General features: G+C 32.4%; 1 protein-coding gene across 5 annotated transcripts in view; it reads left to right on the plus strand.

Annotated features, from left to right (window-relative positions):
* LOC101888198 (uncharacterized) overlaps positions 1 to 19,733 on the plus strand; it is a 303,808-nt gene that overhangs the window by 223,526 nt on the left and 60,549 nt on the right. The window contains exon 1 of one of the 5 annotated variants that reach the window (XM_059119074.1): positions 5,502 to 5,673. The exons of the other annotated variants lie outside the window; for them this stretch is intronic. The gene's annotated coding sequence lies outside the window, so the exon portion shown is untranslated. Of the gene's footprint in view, positions 1 to 5,501; positions 5,674 to 19,733 lie in introns of those variants that run through there. 5 annotated transcript variants of the gene reach the window in all.

A 19,733-nucleotide genomic window follows, 5' to 3' on the forward strand; every position in this document is an offset into this window, starting at 1 on the left:
GCTATTGAAGGGAAAATCAAAACCCGTGTTATACAGAAAGATCTGTAAATCTTCCATTGGAAGATTCTTAGGTATTTAGTGATATTAGATAAGATTCTTCTGTAAGAAAAGCCAAAGATCTTCTGTGAGAAAATCTACCGATCTTCTGCTAGATGAATCACCTATCTTATATGAGGAAACATCCTCAGAACTTCTGCCAAAATTTCTTTAAGAAAATCTGTTGATCTCAACCCATCGTCTATAGGAAAAAATTTTAATTTTCCAGAAGAATAACTTCTGGTCATTTATAGAAAAGTTCAACAGATCTTCCTAAGGAAGATCTACTAAAATTCAATAGGAGGATCCTCAAATCTACGAGAAGATGTAACAAAAGTATTTGAGAAAGTCCAAAGGTCTGTGGTCCAGCGGTCCTCTTCAAGAAGTTCTCTCAATTTTCTACCAGAAGACCTTTGATCTTCTGTACGAATATCTCCTGATCTTCTCTACGAAATCAACTCCTGATCTTCCATACAAACATCTACTGATCTTCTATAGGAGTATCTACTGAAATTATATGCGAGGATCTACTGAACTCCTCTTCGAAGATCTACTGATCTTCTCTACAAAAATCTACTGATCTTTTCCACAAAGATCTACTGATATTTTTAGAGATGATCTACTGATCTTCTATATGAAGATCTACTGACCTTCATACGAATATTTACTAATCTTCTATACGAAGACCTACTGATCTTCTATACGAAGATCTTCTGTACGAGGATCTCCGGATCTTCTATACGTAGATCTACTGATCTTTTCTACGAAGATCTACTGATTTCCTCTACTAAGATCTCCTAATTTTCTATAAGAAGATCTCCTGAGCTTCTATACGAATATTTACTAATCTTCTATATGAAGATCTACTGACCTTCATACGAATATTTACTGATCTTCTATACAAAGATCTACTGATCTTTCCTACGAAGATCTACTGATCGTCTCTACGAAGATCTACGGATCTTCTATTTGAAGAATTTCTGATCTTCAATACGAAGATCTCCTGATCTTTTGTACGAAAATCTCCTGATCTTCTGTAGGAAGATCTCCAGATCTTCTATGAGAAGATCTCCTGTAGGAAGATATACTGATCTTCTATAGGATTATCTAATGACCTTCTATTTTAAGAACTCCTGATCTTCTGTACGAAGATATCCTGATCTTTTATATGAAGTTCTATTGATCTTCCATATGAAGATCCACTGATCTTCTCATCTTCTATAGGAAGATCTACTGACTTTCTATAGGAATATCTCTTGATCGTCTATTTGAAGAATTCCTGATCTTCTATAGGAGTATCTTCAGATCTTCTGTAGGAAGATCCGCTGTAAAAAGCTTTCTGATCTTCTGTAGGAATAACTCCTAATCTTCCATTTGAAGAGTTCCTGATATTCTGTATGAAGATCTCTATACGTAGTTCTATTTCTCTTCCATACAAAGATCTACTTGTTATCTATAAGGAGATCCACTTATATTCTTTGAAGAACCTATTGATTTTCTACAAAATCTATTGTACGAAGATCAATCGATCTATGAGAAAGTCTACTGGCCTTTTGCAGAATCGTTTGACCTCCTTAAGGCTTGGTGAGCTTCTTGAAAGCATTTTTCCCAAAAAATCCCCATCTGTCTGAAGAATATTTAAATTGACTGATATCCTATAAGAAGCTCTACTGTTATAAGCAAATCTACTCGTATTTTATGAAAATATGAATGAGATTTTAAGGTCTGTGCAAGGAAAGTGAATTCGTCTATAACTTCTACTGGTGATCTGCTTTAAAGAAACCTGCTATTATAAGTATTTTTAAGGAAGTGAGTCTAGTGATCTTCTTTAAGAAGACATACAGATTTTTTACCCAGACAATTCACAATTATTTTGAAAAATTTTAATTCTCTTAAATATTTTAAATTCTCAGATCGTGTAACAAGAAATCTGCTGAATATCCGAAAAATCTAAGCCGATCTTCGACAATAAAATCCACAGATCTTCCATAGGAAGACCATCAAGAAAATCTACTGTGGCTGAATTATCCTTAAAAGAATGAATATTTTCTTTACAACATTTGTCATTTGAGATTTCTTTCCGTTAGATAAGTTTTAATTTCAAATTTTCATAAAACGTCAAGTTAACCCCTCTGGCGGGATTCTTGTTCTAGGGAAATAAAAATATTTTTTGAAATAAAAAATATTTTCTTTTAAATTTTTTTTCGTTTAAAAAAATCATTTCAAATTTTCATAGAACATAAATTGAGCTCCTGGTCTCCTATCAGAAAACCTACACATGTATTTCCCTCCAATACTTCAAGACTACCAACTACATTCACATTTTTCCTTCTATCCATCCATCAATGCTCAATAAGCCATTAAGCCGATAACAGGATAATCTCAAAGATAAACAGATTGACAGTTGCAAAAGATAAACATTAGAGCGAGGATCCCTTAAATCCCTTTTACCATATAATGGAAACTGAATTCAACTCTTTCTCTCTCTCCCCAAATTCATTTATGTTTCAAACCTCTCAGTTTTATCTCATTACCCGGGGAGGCTGCGCAGTGCTCAGACCAGGTGAAACGAGAAAGAAAAAACACTGTTAGTCACAACATGTGGCATAACCTGAATCTCTTTGTTTGACATATTGGGGGGAATCGTATGATGATGACGATAATGATGATTGTTGCTGCGGCTGTGGCTGCTACTACCACAAACTCCTCCACAGCGAGGCAAAGTTAGAACTTTTTGTTATTTATTGTTGTTGTTTGCTGGTTTCTTATCTTACCGTTGTTATTGTTTCTCAACGAGAACCCAACTTCAACTGCTCGTAGCCGAACTCCAGTCAATTAGTAAGCAAGTTTAGTACTCTGTTGTTGTTGGATGCTGTCCATTGCTATTAGCTCAGGTGAGGCATATGAGCACGTCCAAAGATCTTACAGCTCGGTGAGAGAAGACCATGTATCTGTGTATGTATGGATGTATTTCCCTCTTGTAGTATCGAGCATGTGCTGTGTTACGACTCCATGGACTTGTTGTTGTTGTTGTTGGTTTTTTTGTTTACATTTAACTTGTTTACAGTATCTGTGTGTTTACTTTACAAACCCTCGTTCTCGTTGTTGTTGTCGTTGTTGCACTGTTGATCTTGTAAATGCACAACTCTTGGAAACATGTTTTATGACTTTCTCGCTTTAGCGAGGGGGATTTGTGAGTATGAGTCTAAATCCATGTGACATGTCCATACACACCAATGCACACACTTGTGTGCTATGAGACCGTCATCAGTCACAGGTACACCGACAGAGGAGAGTTTCTTGGCTATTCTCAGTGTATGCTATGGTGGTGGTGGTATTGTTGTTATTGTTGCGCTGAGCGGTCGGTGTATCTCAATTCTTGTTTGTGGTTTAACCAAACAAGTTTTTAGTTTTAAACGAAACTTATGCGAGATCGGACGTATTAAGAAATAAACAACGCAAGAAATTGAAGACGACGGCCAATTCGGTATCTGTGAGATGTGAAGAAAAAGAGAGTGCAGTTTTATTTTTGTGGCAAAGAATAAATTCAAGAGATTTAACGATTTATGAAAACAAAACGAGATCTCAAAAGAAATAGAAAAAAAAATATTTTTTTTGGCGCCCAAGCCCAGTTTTTGAAGGTGGAAACAATTGTTTAAACAAAAGAATTGTATTAAATATAAACAAAATGAAAACAAGAGCAAATCCAAAGGGAACATAGAGTACTATAAACCGAAAAAATATATAAATAACTTGAAATAAAAAAATAAAATTTAAAAGAAAACCAAAAAAAAAAGGAACAACTCTAGTTTAGTAAAAACTCTTAGATTTTTTCGAAATTTTTTCCAGAGGTAGGTATTTTTACCCTGATCCCGGGAAACTATTTTTTTCTTGGGGGACGGACCCGGGACCCCAGATTTTTGACCCAAAAGTCCGGGATCAAGACCCCGCCTGGACCCGGATCCACTTACCCGATATAGACAATATGGGTATCGATTGAAAGCTTATGGAAATACCTATCCAACAAGTGGTCACATGAAGGGGTAAGTTGTCATGGTTCGGAAGTTATAGTCAAATTATCGATTTTTTGGACCCGGATTTTTTATGAAACCCCCAAAAAGTCAAAAAAGGGCCCATTATGGGGGTCAACAAAATTGTTTCCAAATTATAGCTGACACTCTTACCTTTCCAAAATGCTACAATTTGTGCTAATACCTTTTTCGGTTCCAGAGATATGGGTCTTTCCATCCGCATAACCCGATTCTAACCAGTTCATTAAAATTATGTTTTTAATAAAAAAAGTGTTTATTTCGCGTAGCAGTCGTCGGAATAACAAAAGTTTTCTAAATTTGGCACTTTTTGTAAATAGCCGGCCTTCGGCCGGGGCTTGAGGTTTTCACCTATGGGTATGTCCGACCCCGGCTAACGCGAACAAAAGGTTCATAATTTCGGCACTCTTTGTAAATAGCCGGCCTTCGGCCGGGGCTTGAGATTTTCTCCTCTGGGTATGTCCTACACCGGCTAACACGAACCAAAGTTTTCTAAATTGGATACCTTTTGTAAGTAGCCGGCCTTCGGCCGGGGCTTGAGATTTTCTCCTCTGGGTATGTCCTAAACCGGCTAACGCGAACCAAAGTTTTCTAAATTTGACACTTTTTGTATATAGCCGGCCTTCGGCCGGAGCTTGAGATTTTCTCCTCTGGGTATGTCCCACACCGGCTAACGCGAACCAATGTTTTCTAAATTTGACACTTTTTGGAAATAGCCGGCCTTCGGCCGGGGCTTGAGATTTTCTCCTCTGGGTATGTCCCACACCGGCTAACGCGAACCAAAGTTTTCTAAATTGGATACCTTTTGTAAGTAGCCGGCCTTCGGCCGGGGCTTGAGATTTTCTCCTCTGGGTATGTCCTACACCGGCTAACGCGAATCAAAGATTTCTGAATTTCATTCTTACGCAAAATATACCTTTTTTATTGAAAACATAGTTTTAATGAACTGGTTAGAATCGGGTTATGCGGATGGAAAGACCCATATCTCTGGACTCAGTAAAGGTATTAGCACAAATTGAACCTTTTTGGAAAGGTAGAAGTGTCAGCTATAATTTGGCATCAATTTTGTTGTCCCCCATAATGGACCATTTTTTAACTTTTTGGGGGTTTTATAAAAAATCCGGGTCCAAAAAATCGATAATTTGACTATAACTTCCGAACCGTAAGATCTTACCCCATCATGTGACCACTTGTTGGATAGGTATTTTCATAAGCTTTCCAACGATACCCATATTGTCTATATCGGGTAAGTGGATCCGGGTCTAGTAGGGGTCTCGAACCCGGACTTTCGGGTCAAAAATCTGGGGTCCCGGGTCCGTCCCCCAAGAAAAAAATAGTTTCCCGGGATCATGGTTAAAATACCTACCACTGAAAAAATTTTCGAAAAAATTGAAGAGTTTTTACTAAACTAGAGTTAAGCCAAAAAAAAATATAAACATAATGGTTTAGTGATTTTGTGAAGTTCAAATAAAACGCCCCCCAAATTAACTTCAATACAATTTTTGGATTATCATTTTGGAGTTCATTGTGGATTATTTTGTAACGAGAATAGAGAACAAGAGCAGCAGTATTAAAACTAAAAGATAATGTAAGTCTGAATTCTTTTTTAAATAAAATATAATAAAAAAAATTAGGAAAAAAATCTAAAAATATTGATTTTGTTGAGTTGCATCTTTAAAATAATAATTTAAAAAAAAAATAACTTAAAAAAATAAAATAAAATTTTTTTATTGTTAAAATGCTTTTGCACTCCCAGGGCGCTTCTTGTGTTTTATTTCAATGGTTTTAAAATGAGGTTTATAAACATTATTTTATACAATTCAAAAAATATACAATTAAAAATTTATAATTTAATGTAAGATTTTTTTTTTAAATTAAAAATATTTTTTTATACAATGCAAAAAATTGGAAATAGAAAGATTTTTAAAATGATTTTAATCAGTAAATTTTTAAAAAAAAAATCAGAAAATAAATTTTTACCAGAAATTTATGTTTACTAAAAATCTGAGTTTCTTTGGTGTTTAAATGTTTATGTCTGAAAATACAGAAATATTAGAAAATGTTTAAAAAAACATCCAAATTTTAATTAAAAAATAGGAATTACACAAATTTGTATTTTCACTACCGTCGAGCTTCTTGTGCATGATTTCAGAGGATGTAAAATAATTAAGAGATTAATAAATATATATATTTTTTTAAATTCAAATCCAAACATTAATTAAAAAAATTGGAATTGCACAAATTTGAATTTTCACTACCAGGGCGTTTTTTGGTTTTGACTTCAGTGGTTGCAAAATGAGTTTAATATATATTTTCTTTATGCAAGTCAAAAAACTAAAATGGAAAGATTTTTAAAATGATTTTAATCAGTAAATTTTTTCAAAAATCTAAAAATTGTGGATTTGTTGTTGAAATTTGAAAAAAAAAAAAATAATTTTACCAGAAATTTATTTTTATTAAAAATCTAGTTTTTTTGGCCATAAAATTCAGAAATACAAGAAAACGTTTAAAAAAACATCCAAATTTTAATTAAAAAATAGGAATTACACAAATTTGTATTTTCACTACCGTCGAGCTTCTTGTGCATGATTTCAGTAGATGTAAAATGATTATGACATTAAAAAATATATATATATACTTTTTAAATTCAAACAAGTAAGAAAAGCAGCTAAGTTCGGTCCGGCTGAACTTTTAATACCCTCCACCATTTGGAAGGAATTTGGAAATTTTCAAAAAATTACGAAAAACACCATTATACCTTTATACGGAGGCTATATGAATACGTGAACCTGCATGCCAAATTTTTAGGTATAGTCTATAGTACCCGTTTCGAACTTCGAAAACGAAATTTGAAACAATTCAGGTGAAAAATATCGCTAAAATCATCAACCTTATACGGGGGCTTTACGAAGACGTGGACTTGCATAAGAAATTTTTAGGCATAGGCTATAGTACCCATTACAAACTTCGAATATGAAATTTAAAACAATTCGGTTGAAAAATGTTGCTAAAATCATCAAAATACCGAGTATCGGGATGTACCGTTATATGAGGGCTATACGAAGACGGGGGCTTGAATACGAAATTTTTAGGCATCGGCTGTTGTATCCATTAAAAAACTTCAAATACGAAATTTGAATCAATTCGGGTGAATTAAGTCGCTAAAATCATCAAAATACCGAATATCGGGAGTTTCCGTTATATGGGGGCTATGCGAAAATGTAGACCGACATAGCCCATTTACGTACTTAACCTGCCTACTGGCAAAATACAAATGTCAAATTTTGCCATATTGTCAAATTTTGACCTTCTATCTCAATTCGTTTGAAAGATAGCGTGATTACAATAGACAGCCACACAACCAGACGGGTTTCTCAAAATCTTCCTAGAATTTTACGCTGATCCAGAACATATATAGGGTGTATCATGAATATTTCGAGGAGTTACAAACGGAATTATAAAGACACTATTCTATGGAGGGTATAAAAATGGGAGTTTTTATTTCTAAATGATTTTTATTTTTATTTAAATTTTTTCACTCCCAAACCGCTATTTGTGTTCGAAGTATCTAAAAATTTCAGTGATCAGTGGCTCTTGCCAAGAAAAGTAAAGCGAATTTTCAACTCATTAAGGCCATTTGTTTTGAATTCTTATTTCTTGCATTTTCAGGTTAATTAGGGTTTCCGTAATTACAAAAAAATATATATGTAAATAAATAATTATTATCTTTTTTTTGCATTTATTTCTTAAAACACCAACTTGAACAGCTGCAGTTAGTTGTGTTTGTTGTTTTTTCCTCTACATTCTTTGAAGGTTCACGCCTCAACCATTAAACTTGACCAACATTATTTTGGCTTCGTCAATCATTTTTTTCACCGTTTTTGTTTGCATATTAAAATTTTTATTTAACAGCTTAACTGAGTCTGGCACTTAATAATATTTAAATTTACTGACAAAAAAAAAAAAAACAAAAATTCAAACCATCTGTCCAAATAACAGAAAAAATTGGAAAAAAATGGCAATCAATACTGTGCCGCAGGCCATATCAATTTTATGGCATTTTTCAACTTCAAAAAATTAAACTCATAATTTTTTTGGGGGGAGAGCGATGATTTTTTTCAAATATAAATAAAAAATAAAATGAAAACCCATTGCTGGTTTTATGTCACACCGTCAATATGGAAGTAGAGAACAAACAATTGTCTAACACCACCACACCAATTGTCTAATACTAAAACAGGCAAGAGAGGAGAGCCAAAAAATAACACAGACTCAGTTAGAAACCAAACACCGCAATCATGGACAGTTTCTTAGTCTTACAAAATCTATCAATCTCATATATCCGGTTTCTTCTAATGTCAATTTTTTTGGTGTTTACTCTTGCTGTCTTACAGTGTCTTTTGAGTTTGATGAATTTCCGTTTTGTTTTGGTTTTCGTTTCGAATCAAGAGAACGAAATCGATTTTTTGTTTGGAAGTAACGGAAATTACGATAACATCCGCCCAGCTTTAGAAAGATCTTCCTTTTGGCTAAAATTGATCGTATTATAAATGCATTATTAACCTTTGGTTAGAGGAACTATAAGTTAATAACTTGCAATTTTTTATGGTCATTATTTGCTGTAAGAAAATTCAAAAAGTTGTTCAATAGAAAACTTACTTAAAAATCGAATTTATTCAAACCATGCTGGAAAAATAGAGGTAGATCAAGGCAGTTATATTTAAAAAAAATTAAATGTTTTTTTTTTTTTTTCAAAAATTTCAAATTTTTATATATTTTCCTAGACGAAGCCAAATCCTTTACCTCTTCTTCTACTATTGTTGAAATAATTTATATAACTGCTGCATATTTTTAGGCGCCATCAAAACAGCTGATTGAAACTATTTTTGTTTTTATTAAGAAGTATTCTTACAAATTTTGAAGCATCAATACGTTCAAAATTCTCATCAAATATTTTTGTTCTGGCAAGAAATTTTTGGAAAATTTCAACGGGAAGAAACTAAAACCTTTAAAAATGCATCATTTTATTAAAAATAACGATTATAATTCATAAAGGTACCTCCAAACTTAGTATACCCTCCATAATTCTATGGAAATACTGATGTTAGACCCTACAAAGTATCTATATTCTGGATTAGCGTAAAATTCTAAGTCAGTTTAGAGATTCCCGTCTTTCTGTCTACCTATTGTAATCAAGCTATCTTTCGAATGATTTTAGATAAAAAGTACACACATGTGTATTTTGTCAGATGCAGGCAAAATTCGGAAATGGGTAGTGTCGGTTTACGTTTTCGTATAGCCCCCATATAACTGTACCCCTAATATACGGTATTTTAATGATTCTAGAGACATTATAGACCGAAATTGTCTCAAAATTCATATTTGAAAATATAAAATCAGCGATGCTCAATTTCATAAAGTATTTCAAAAAAGTCTCGAATACAAGATTTTTCAATTATTAAAAAATATTAGTAGAACTACCCGTAACAAATAAACGATTATATTGGTAATTTATGGGAATTATTTTAATTTGGAATCAGAGGACCTATATGGTGGTATATGTAACTCTGAATCGATTTCCACCAAATCTGACGGAGGCATTTGTCCCTCTGCTGCCAAATAAAATTGTTATAGAATATGACTTCGAAAAGGAATATATTTAATATATATATATATATATATATATATATATATATTTATATATATATATATATATATATATATATATATATATATATATATATATATATATATATATATATATATATATATATATATATATATATATATATATATATATATATATATATATATATATATATATATATATATATATATATATATATATATATATATATATATATTGGTGCAAAAATTCATCCAATTCGGGCTTATCTTGTATACTTGGTGTCTGAACCGAATCGATCTCCTTAAAATTTAGCAGAGTTGTTTTTGAGCTGGATCATTTTTTTTGTTGTGGAGTGCATATTATGAATGCGAGGGACTTAAACACCAAATCGGATGTAACATATATATGCGAGATAAAGCTATATCAGAACCGATTTTCACCAACTTTGAAGTACTTACTTCTGGGCTGAATTCGGTCGTATGTTTCAAAATCCATTTGGCTGATATTAACCATTTGCTGTAGAATAAACGTAAAATCAGATGGAAATATATATGAAAGCTATATCCAAATATGAACTGATCTCGACAAAATTTGGCAAGTGTATTTCTGAGCTGTCTATGATAACTTATCCCGAATATTGTTGTTATGGAGTTCATATTATGGTTGTAAGGGCAAAAATAACAAATCGGATGAACAATATATATGGGAGGTATAGGCAGACTTAGGTCGTATGTTCCAAAATTAAACCTGTTTGGTCTTATATAACCCATTTGGTTCAGAATAAAATTGAAATCGGACGAAGATATACATATGATGGCTACATATTTCAAATGTCTTCAATAATAGCTATCAGTATTTCTCAAAAACTTATTTTAAAAAATATAAAAAAATGTTTCTGCTTACATTGGACTTCCAAAATCCACTATAAAATTTCTCAGCTTATTTTCCAACAGCTTTGTTTTGTTTCCTCTAAAATACATTTTTTTAGAATCCAAGATTATAGCTCCCATTTTGTACAAAAATAATACCCACAATTTTAGATTTCAAAGTCTATTTTTTGCGATCAACAACACATTTTTTTTTTTAAAAAAAGAAGAAAAGATTCGAAATATTCTATTTCAAAAATCTTTGATAGTGGCTCTCAGTATTCTCTTAAAACTTATTTTAAAAATCCAGAATTCCGCGACTATATCTCTCATGGCCCAATAGCGACAACTAGTTTTTTGAACTAAATGTGTGTATAGGTTTAATTGTTCCTAACAATATTTGAAAACTCCTCGAGTCTAGCTTGATTGTCGATTAAGAGTAGCATTCAGAGCGCCTGATATTCCAGCTCTAGCTCTCAAAAAAAAAAAAAAAAATAATTAATAAATAAATAAATAAAAATAAAATAATAATAATAATTATAAATATATAAATACTTCATAAAACATTTTAAGAAATCGTAGACTATTCTTCAAGAATATCTTTCAAAGAAAAGTTATAATTATTCTAACAAAAATAAAAAGAAAATTTAAGCTTATAATCTGTAAAACATATTTATGTAATGTCCACTAAAATATCCAAAGAGACCTTCGCCCCATATGTAATACCGAATTTGAATCAGTGTGACTATTTATGTTTTGAATTTGCCACCTATGTTTCTGTTATTGAAAAATTCAAAATTATTGCTCAACTTATTTTAGTTTTCATGTTTAGCCATTGCGAAAATACTAAAAGTAACTGCAATTCATTTGCATAGCTCATTTATGGCATTGGTGCACAAAACATTGTATTTTCGCAAATATTAATGAGCAGTCTCTTCACTCTCGAGAAAAAATATCGGTTAGCCAACAATCCCTTCAAATATAACGAAATATTAAAAAAAATAATAAACAGTGAAACATTTTTGGTAGAGATTTTGGCATCAGAGCCATAATAGGGTAATCTTTTTTAAAAAATTAGCAAGAAGTGGCCTTTACGTTATCTAGCCATTTTGAACGAATTTTCCATAGCCCCTCATTCTTAAAAAATATCTGATAGCCAACAATCGTTTAAAATATAACGAAATTCTTGAAAAAGAAACAGTGGAGCCGTTTCCATAGAATCTCCATTGAAACGGGGTTCAGAGGCATAATTGGGCAACTTTTTTTCAAAAATGAGCAAGAAGTGGCTGTTGAACGAATTTTTGGCAGTCCCTTCATTCTCAAAAAAATCTGTTAGCCAAAAATCCTTTAAAATGTAACGAACTTCTTGAAAAAGAAACAGTGGAGCCTTTTCCATAGAATCTCCAATGAAACGTGGTTTAGAGGCATAAATGGGCAACTTTTTTTTGAAAAATGAGCAAGAAGTGACCTTTACGTTATCAAGCCAATTTCAGCAGTTCCCTCATTCTTAAAAAATATCTGATAGCCAACAATCCTTTAAGATATAACGAACTACTGGGAAAAGAAACAGTTGAGCCTTTTCCATAGAATCTCTATTGAAACGTGGTTCAGAGGCATAAATGGTCAATTTTTTCAAAAATGAGCAAGAAGTGGCCTTTATGTTATCAAGCTATTTTGAACGAATTTTCGGCAGTTCCCTCATTCTTAAAAAATATCTGATAGCCAACAATCGTTTTAAAATATAACGAACTTCTGGAAAAAGAAACAGTGAAGCCTTTTCCATAAAATCTCCATTGAAACGTGGTTCAGAGGCATAATTGGGCAAATTTGTTTTTTTTTTTTTCAAAAAATAAGCAAGAAGTGGCCTTTACGTTATCAAGCCATTTTGAACGAATTTTCGGCGATCCCCCATTCTCAAAAAATATCTGATAGCCAATAATCCTTTAAAATATAACGAAATACTGGAAAAGGAAAAAGTGGAGCCTTTTCCATAGAATCTCCATTGAAACGTGGTTCAGAGGCATAACTGGGCAAATTTTTTTTTTCAAAAATGGGCAAGAAGTAGCCTTTACGTTATCAAGCCACACTACTGGAAAAAGAAACCTATATTGTGTTTCCTGTGAATTTTTTTAATGTCGCTTATTACAATGTGACAGTGGAACCTTTTCTAATTAATCTCCATTCAAACGCAGATTGTATTTCATGTAATAATTTTGAAATTGGTTATTGCAATTTTTTCTATTCCCCACCCGGAATTTTTTGCTTTAAATAAAAAAAAAACAATTATAAACCACCTGACCAGTTACGGTAATATTCAAACTGCCAGGCTCTCCATAGCACCATTCGAGTGTCCACCTTTGTAAGTAGCTATTAATAAATATTACTTTTCGTTTATGGCTTGGCAAAAAAAAACCCGAAACCCCAAAGTATTTTTTTTACCAACTCATAGTGCAAAAGCGTTTTAAGACACTCCTTAAAAAATATTCATAAACCATGAGATATGACCAAAAAGCACACAAATTATTTATAAGCAACAAATCAAGTGATAATTATCTATGGAATTCTCCGGCAAGCAAACACAGATATACACACATGCAGATATACATACAAACCGAGAAAATCAATATTTTATATAGTTTTGCATATGTTCTATGGGTAACATGGCCAGAATGCTTATCCAGAATGTGTTTTTTGGGGTCTTACAAACCAATTGCTTTGGGGAATGGGTGGATGGATGGCATGGATGATATGATATTCAAGTCTTGCCATAGGAATATGTCAACGATATTGTTGAATTGTCATATTGTCTTTTATGTTTTGATAAAGAATAATAAAAAAAGAAGAAGAAAAAACAACAAAAGAAGAAGAACATTGCCTTTCAGGTGTTTAATATGCGTTGTGTGGCTAAGGCACAAACAAAAGACTTAAGCAACAAACTTTACATGGGTTGGGTTTTTTGGTAGATGGCATGCATGCCGTTGCCTTTATGAATATATTATGTTGTGGTGTTGTTGTTGTTGTTGTTATTCTTGCCGGGGTTTTTTAAAGCTTGTTTTAAGGGTCTTCAGGCCTTGCTTTGCTTATATTTAGCTTTGCCATCAAAAGGGCCTCTTGCCTGAATATCTTTGCCAAGCTTAATTTAAAATTCTTGTCAATATTTCTGTATTGCTAGGCGTTTTTATGCAAATAACGTTTCTAAACTTATGATAGATTTGTTGTTGTTGTTGTTTTTTGTTTTTCGGTTTTTTTACTTATAAAGGTATAAGGTATAGGAATTGTTAAGGTAATATCTTGGGCCATTTGCTTTGATCATCATTAATTTATTAACCCTTATGTGAAGAGAAAATGCTTTTTTTTGAACTATGGCCGAGGAATATTAACTAATTTTCTTTCTTTTTTGTGGTTTTCTATTTTTACATTTGGAAATGGTTAGATAAATTTGATTTGGTATTAATAATTAATTTCATGGCAATATTTCTTCAAATACCCAGCATGAATTGCCTTAGATCACCCAACGTTTAATCAAATTTTTGTTCACGGAGAATTTTTTTAAAAATTATTAAATTTCTTTTAACCATAATTACAGTAATTTTCTGTTCGGTGAAAAATCACCAAATTCCACTTTCATCTTTGTGTGTTGAAAAAAGACATATTTTGAGATTAACTCAAAAACATTGGGATTTTTCAATTTTTTTACTTTTTCACACCTGCCCTTTTCTCCAAATAACCCCGTCATTATTTTTTCTTGCCGAGTGATCAGCCATGGGTACAGTTTCCATGGCTTTCTTTAGCACATCTACATCTACAGCAAATCCCAAATAAATTTTCCCTTTTATTGTTGTTTCGGTGGTGTTTATCATCAATTTCATTTCCATCAAACCTTTGGAGATTTTCTGGCTTAGCATCATGGTAGGTAACCGAGACAGAATCATCATCATCATCATCTTGATGATCATTAAGATCAACAATTGGGTATTTCTTTGCCAAAGGTTAGATGCCATGCCGCCGTAAATGTCTTTGTGTGTGTGTTTGTGTTTATATTTCTTTCTGCTTCTTCATTTTTCGTCGTTGTTGTAAAACGATTGATCTTCTAAAAAGGTTTCTATCACGTTTTCCTATTTCATTTGAAGTATAACTTCTTGTGTCTGAGAAGAGGGGTGGGGGGAAGAGATTACTTTCTTGTTGTTGTTGTTGTTATGGGCAATCATTTCGATATCAAAGAAATCCATTTATTTCAGGTTTTTTTTTTTGTTTTTAACCAAAAAAAAAAAAAAAAATCGAATCGTTTCCATTGTATGAATCATTATTTTATGGCTCAAAGTGCTATACATGATGCTGGTTTGCTTACCTCCTTCAAAAAAACCAAATATAAAGGTCTTCTGTCATTTTAGCCATTATGGATTTGACTATTTGATTTTTATTTTTATTTTTTTTTCGTTATCGATTTAATTAAGATTGTCATGGATTTCTAGACTTAAAAGTGTCTGGCTTATTTTTGAAAAAAAAAAATATTTCATTTAAAATGGGGGTTCCGACAGACAATGTTAAATTTGATATTGGCTTGGAAATAAAGGCATCAAGTGTTATGTTGGCTCCACACAGAGATGGGAGTATGAAATTAAGTTTAAATGGGGAGTTTTAATGTTTTTGTTCCCAAAAAATGTCAGGCTTATATTTATACCCTACACCTTGAAAAGGAGGGTATATTAACTTTGTCATTCCGTTTGTAACATCCCTGAATATTTGTCGTGGACCCCTTAAAGTATATTTATTCATAATCAGTATTAAATTCTAAGTCGATTCAATGATGTCCGTCTGTCTGTTGAAATCACAATAGAGCCCACAATATTTGACGTAGACCTTTTCTCAAATTTGGCAGAATAATTTGTATTGTGAAGAAGACCAGAAGTCTTCTCATGGAAAACCAGTAGGTCTTCTCATAGAAGACCTCTAGGTCCATAGAAGACTAAAAGGACTTCTTATAGAAGACCAGTAGGTCCTCTCACGGAAGACCAGTAGGTTCTCTCATCGAAGATCAGTAGGTCCTCTCATGGAAGACCAGTAGGTCCTCTCATAGAAGACCAGTAGGTCCTCTCATAGAAGACCAGTAGGTCCTCTCATAGAAGACCAGTATGTCTTCTCATAGAAAACGAGTAGGTCTTCTCATAGGACCTCTTATAGAAGACCAGTACTTCTTCTCATAGAAGACCAGTACTTCTTCTCATAGAAGACCAGTTCGTCTTCTCATAGAAGACCAGAAGGTTTTCTCATAGCTGACCAGTAGGTCTTCTCAGATAAGTCCAAGAGCTATTTTAATAGAAGAAGTAGAAGAGGTATTTTAATAGGTCTCATAGAAGATCAATAGATCTTCTCATAGAAGATCAATAGGTCTTCACTGGTTAGTATTGAAAATGATATGTATCGGTCCATGTCCGCCATATAATGGTACCTCCCGATATTCGGTATTTTGATGATTTTCGACACATTTTTTCACCGATTTGTTTAAAAATTGTAGGTAATAATGGGTTCTAGCTCCGGCGGCGGGACATAGTATATATATGTCCACGTTTTCGTATAGCCCCCATATAACGGAACCTCCCCATATTCGGTATTTTGATGTTTTTCTCCACATTTTTTCATAGATCTGTCCAAAAATTGGTATTTATAGGTCATAGTAGGTTCTAGCTCCGGTAGCGGAACATTGTGTGTATAGGTCCGCGTTTTTGTAAAGCCCCATTGTATCGGTACGTCCCGCTATTCGGTATTTTGATGATTTTCGCTACATTCTTCCTCAGATTTGACCACAATTGGTACTTGTAGTTCGCAATGGGTTCTAGCTCCGGTAGCGGAACATTGTGTGTATAGATCCACATTTTTGTATAGCCCTGATGTATCGGTTCTACCCGATATTCAGTATTTTGATGATTTCCGCCACATGTTTCTTCGGATTTGTCCAAAAATTGGTATTTGTAGTTCGCAATGGGTTCTAGCTCCGGTGGTATACACATAGGTACACGTTTTCGTATATTCCCCACATAATGGTACTCCCGGATATTCAGTATTTTGATGATTTTTGCCACATTTTTCCACAGATCTGTCAAAAAATTGGTATTTGTAGTTCATAATGGGTTCCAGGTTCAGCGGCAGAAAATATTTAGGTCCACGTTTTCCTATAGCTCACATATGACGATATCAATCGATATTCGGGATTTTGATAATCCTAGTCACATTTACCCACGAAATTGTTTCAAATTTGCTATTTAAGAAGATTTGGTAGATGACAACCCTTGAAGTATAAAATTGTCTATAGAAGTACCTGTTTTGATATGGTCCCTCACCCACTTTATGATTATTTGATAAGTTTAACAGCATTATCTAAGCGCTCTTACTGGTATTTCTAGCTTAAAGTAGAACACGTTTGAATTCAGATACTTTACATAAAAATGTTTTCTTTGCCCAAAGGTGAAGGATATTAAAAGTTCGACACGGCCGAACTTAATATTTTTTTTACTTTTCTTATTTAAATCCTTAAAAAAGGAAATGGAAACAACTTAAGTTTTTCCCGAGTGAATCTGGAATCTAGAAAATTTTGGACAATTTTTGTTAGTCAGGGAAATCTTCCAAAAAAAAAAAAAAAAAAAAAAAAAAAAAACAATGGCAAGTATTCAGTTTTTTTTCAGTGAATTTTGAATCTAGAAAATCTTGGACAATTCTTATTAGTCAGGGATGGAAAGTTCTAATTTCTACAATTTTTCTGATTAGGTATTTTACACTCTCGTCAGAATATATTCATATTCTCTCTCTCTCTCTCTTAGAGAAAAATGCTTAAGATGGATACCTTCTTGTTTCATCCTCTAGTGACCAATTGCATGGTTATTAATTCTGTAATAACATGTAACTATTTTACACTTACATGCCACATTGCACCACAATTCCCCTCCAGAACAAAAAACAAACCAACCTAGACCTTCGAAAAAAATATTCAACAACACACAAATTTAATATCCATTTCTCAGCACGTTTTTTTCCAAAGTTCTATTTCTATTTTTTTTTTTTCAAACTTCTTTTGTAATTCAGTTTTACAGTTTGACTACCGGACGTTAGGTACTAAAGCAAAAAAGAAAAAAAACTTCTCAAGAAAATTATGACATCCATAAAGTGTAAAGATGGTGGTGGTTGGTAGGTAGTGTGTCGCCAAAGTCTTCATAAAGCCATCATAGGTTTTTCTTGCAGTTGTTTTTTTATTGCTTTCAAAACTTTGTTGCATCAAACCGTTAAGAACAACATTATCATAAAACAATTGTATTACAGCAACAACAATGACGGTGATTAGACTACTTCCGTTCTTGGGGTGACTCTAGGAAGGTTGTGGGTATGGTAACCCAACGGAATTGAAGAATTACTATTGTAGAAAAAGGAAGTCTAGTTAGAGAGTAGAACAAAAAATTATTAATAATAAAATTATTAAAATGAAACTTCCTAAGGAACTAGGCAATAATGTAAAGTCTCCGATGGATTAGAAGAGGAAATAAGGCGTCTTGAAGTTGAAAATTATGAATAATTTAAGTATAGGGAAAATAATTGTGGATAAAAGGGAAAAGGGTTATTTGACAAAAGGGAAATGTAAAAACGAGTTTTCCGATTTAAATCGAAAATAAATATATGTATGGAAATTTCAAACAACAAAGAAGTAACAATATTAATGACTTAAAACCGTAATTTATGTGAATTAATAGAAAAATCGTTTTAGAATAATGTCAATGACAAAAATATTCCGCATCAAATTTCACTATAAGTTACCAAAGGAAAAAAATATATTTCCACTCAATATTAAATAAATATGTCCATCAATGTTCCCTAAAATTTTTCAAAATTTTTTTGATCATTTTTTCCTTGACCTTTTTTCCATTTGACGCCTAAAAATGACATAAAATTTCGATTTAGGCAGGAAGTTTGAAAAAAAAAAGAAATATTCTACACAATATTTCCCTAAAAAAACCCAGAGGGAAACATATATCTAACCACAATATTTTTTGAGAAAATTATATTCGAAAAGTATATATTTCAAGTGGAAATTATGTGTGTTTATATTTTTTACTGCTATTTTAACACGTTTCCAATACAAGTCAAAATCTCCCTTTAAAATTTATTTTTCAGCAAGGCTGTCAAAGGAAGAAATATTTTAGATCTAATTTCATTGTGACTCACCAAAGAAAATAAAGCTCTATTTCCATTGTATAATTGGGAAATATTTCCATCAATATTCCAAAAAAACCGAAAATATTTTTAAAATGTTTGATAAATTTTTCTTCGATCCTTTTTCGAGTTGACGCCTGAAAGTAACATAAAATTTCGATTTAGGCAGGAAGTGTCAAAAGAAGAAATATTCTACACAATATTTCACTATAAATCTCGGAATAAACTATATATCTAGGCTTAATAGTTTTTAAGAAAATTACATTCGAAAGTTATATGCTTTAATAAAAAATTATGTGTTTGCCTTTTTTTACTCTTAATGTCACACATGTTCAATCCAAGTCAAAATCTCCCTTTATTGTTGATATTTTGGGGAAAGTATCAAAGAAAGAATTATTCTAGATCAAATTTCATTGAATGTTTCTGAACAAAAGGATTTTCTACATTCACTTGGTACCATGAAAAACTATCATCAATTTTACGCAATAAAAAATCTTCAATTTTTTTTAAATTAGCACTTTTCCCCTATTTGCTACCGATTTTCTTATAATTCCACCATCCAATAGCCAGCAGGGGTTTTTGAAAATTCGATGAGGACTTGATAATCCAGGTTTCTACAAGTCTTCATCATTTTAGATCGAATAATAATTTTAATTTTTTTCCCTGCTATGTCATTTAAACTAAATTTTATGTCAAATCATTTTTTGTCTTTGATAAAAAAAACTTAGTTCCCAGCAATCTATACAAATAAATTATTGCCAGCAAACACAAAAAAAAAAACTGGTAAACCTTGAAATGGAATATTTGAAATTGAAATTTTTTTCCAATAAAAAAAAATTCAAATGTATTTCTTAACAGCCAGTCTGGCAACGAAGCAGCTAAACCGCAACACTTTAGCTCCAAGTCCCAGCATCTTTGAATGAACTGCTTAAGCTCCTTAGTTGGTTGGTCATTCAA

The sequence above is a fragment of the Musca domestica genome, unplaced genomic scaffold (assembly GCF_030504385.1).
Source record: "Musca domestica strain aabys unplaced genomic scaffold, Musca_domestica.polishedcontigs.V.1.1 14, whole genome shotgun sequence".
NCBI lineage: Eukaryota > Metazoa > Arthropoda > Insecta > Diptera > Muscidae > Musca > Musca domestica.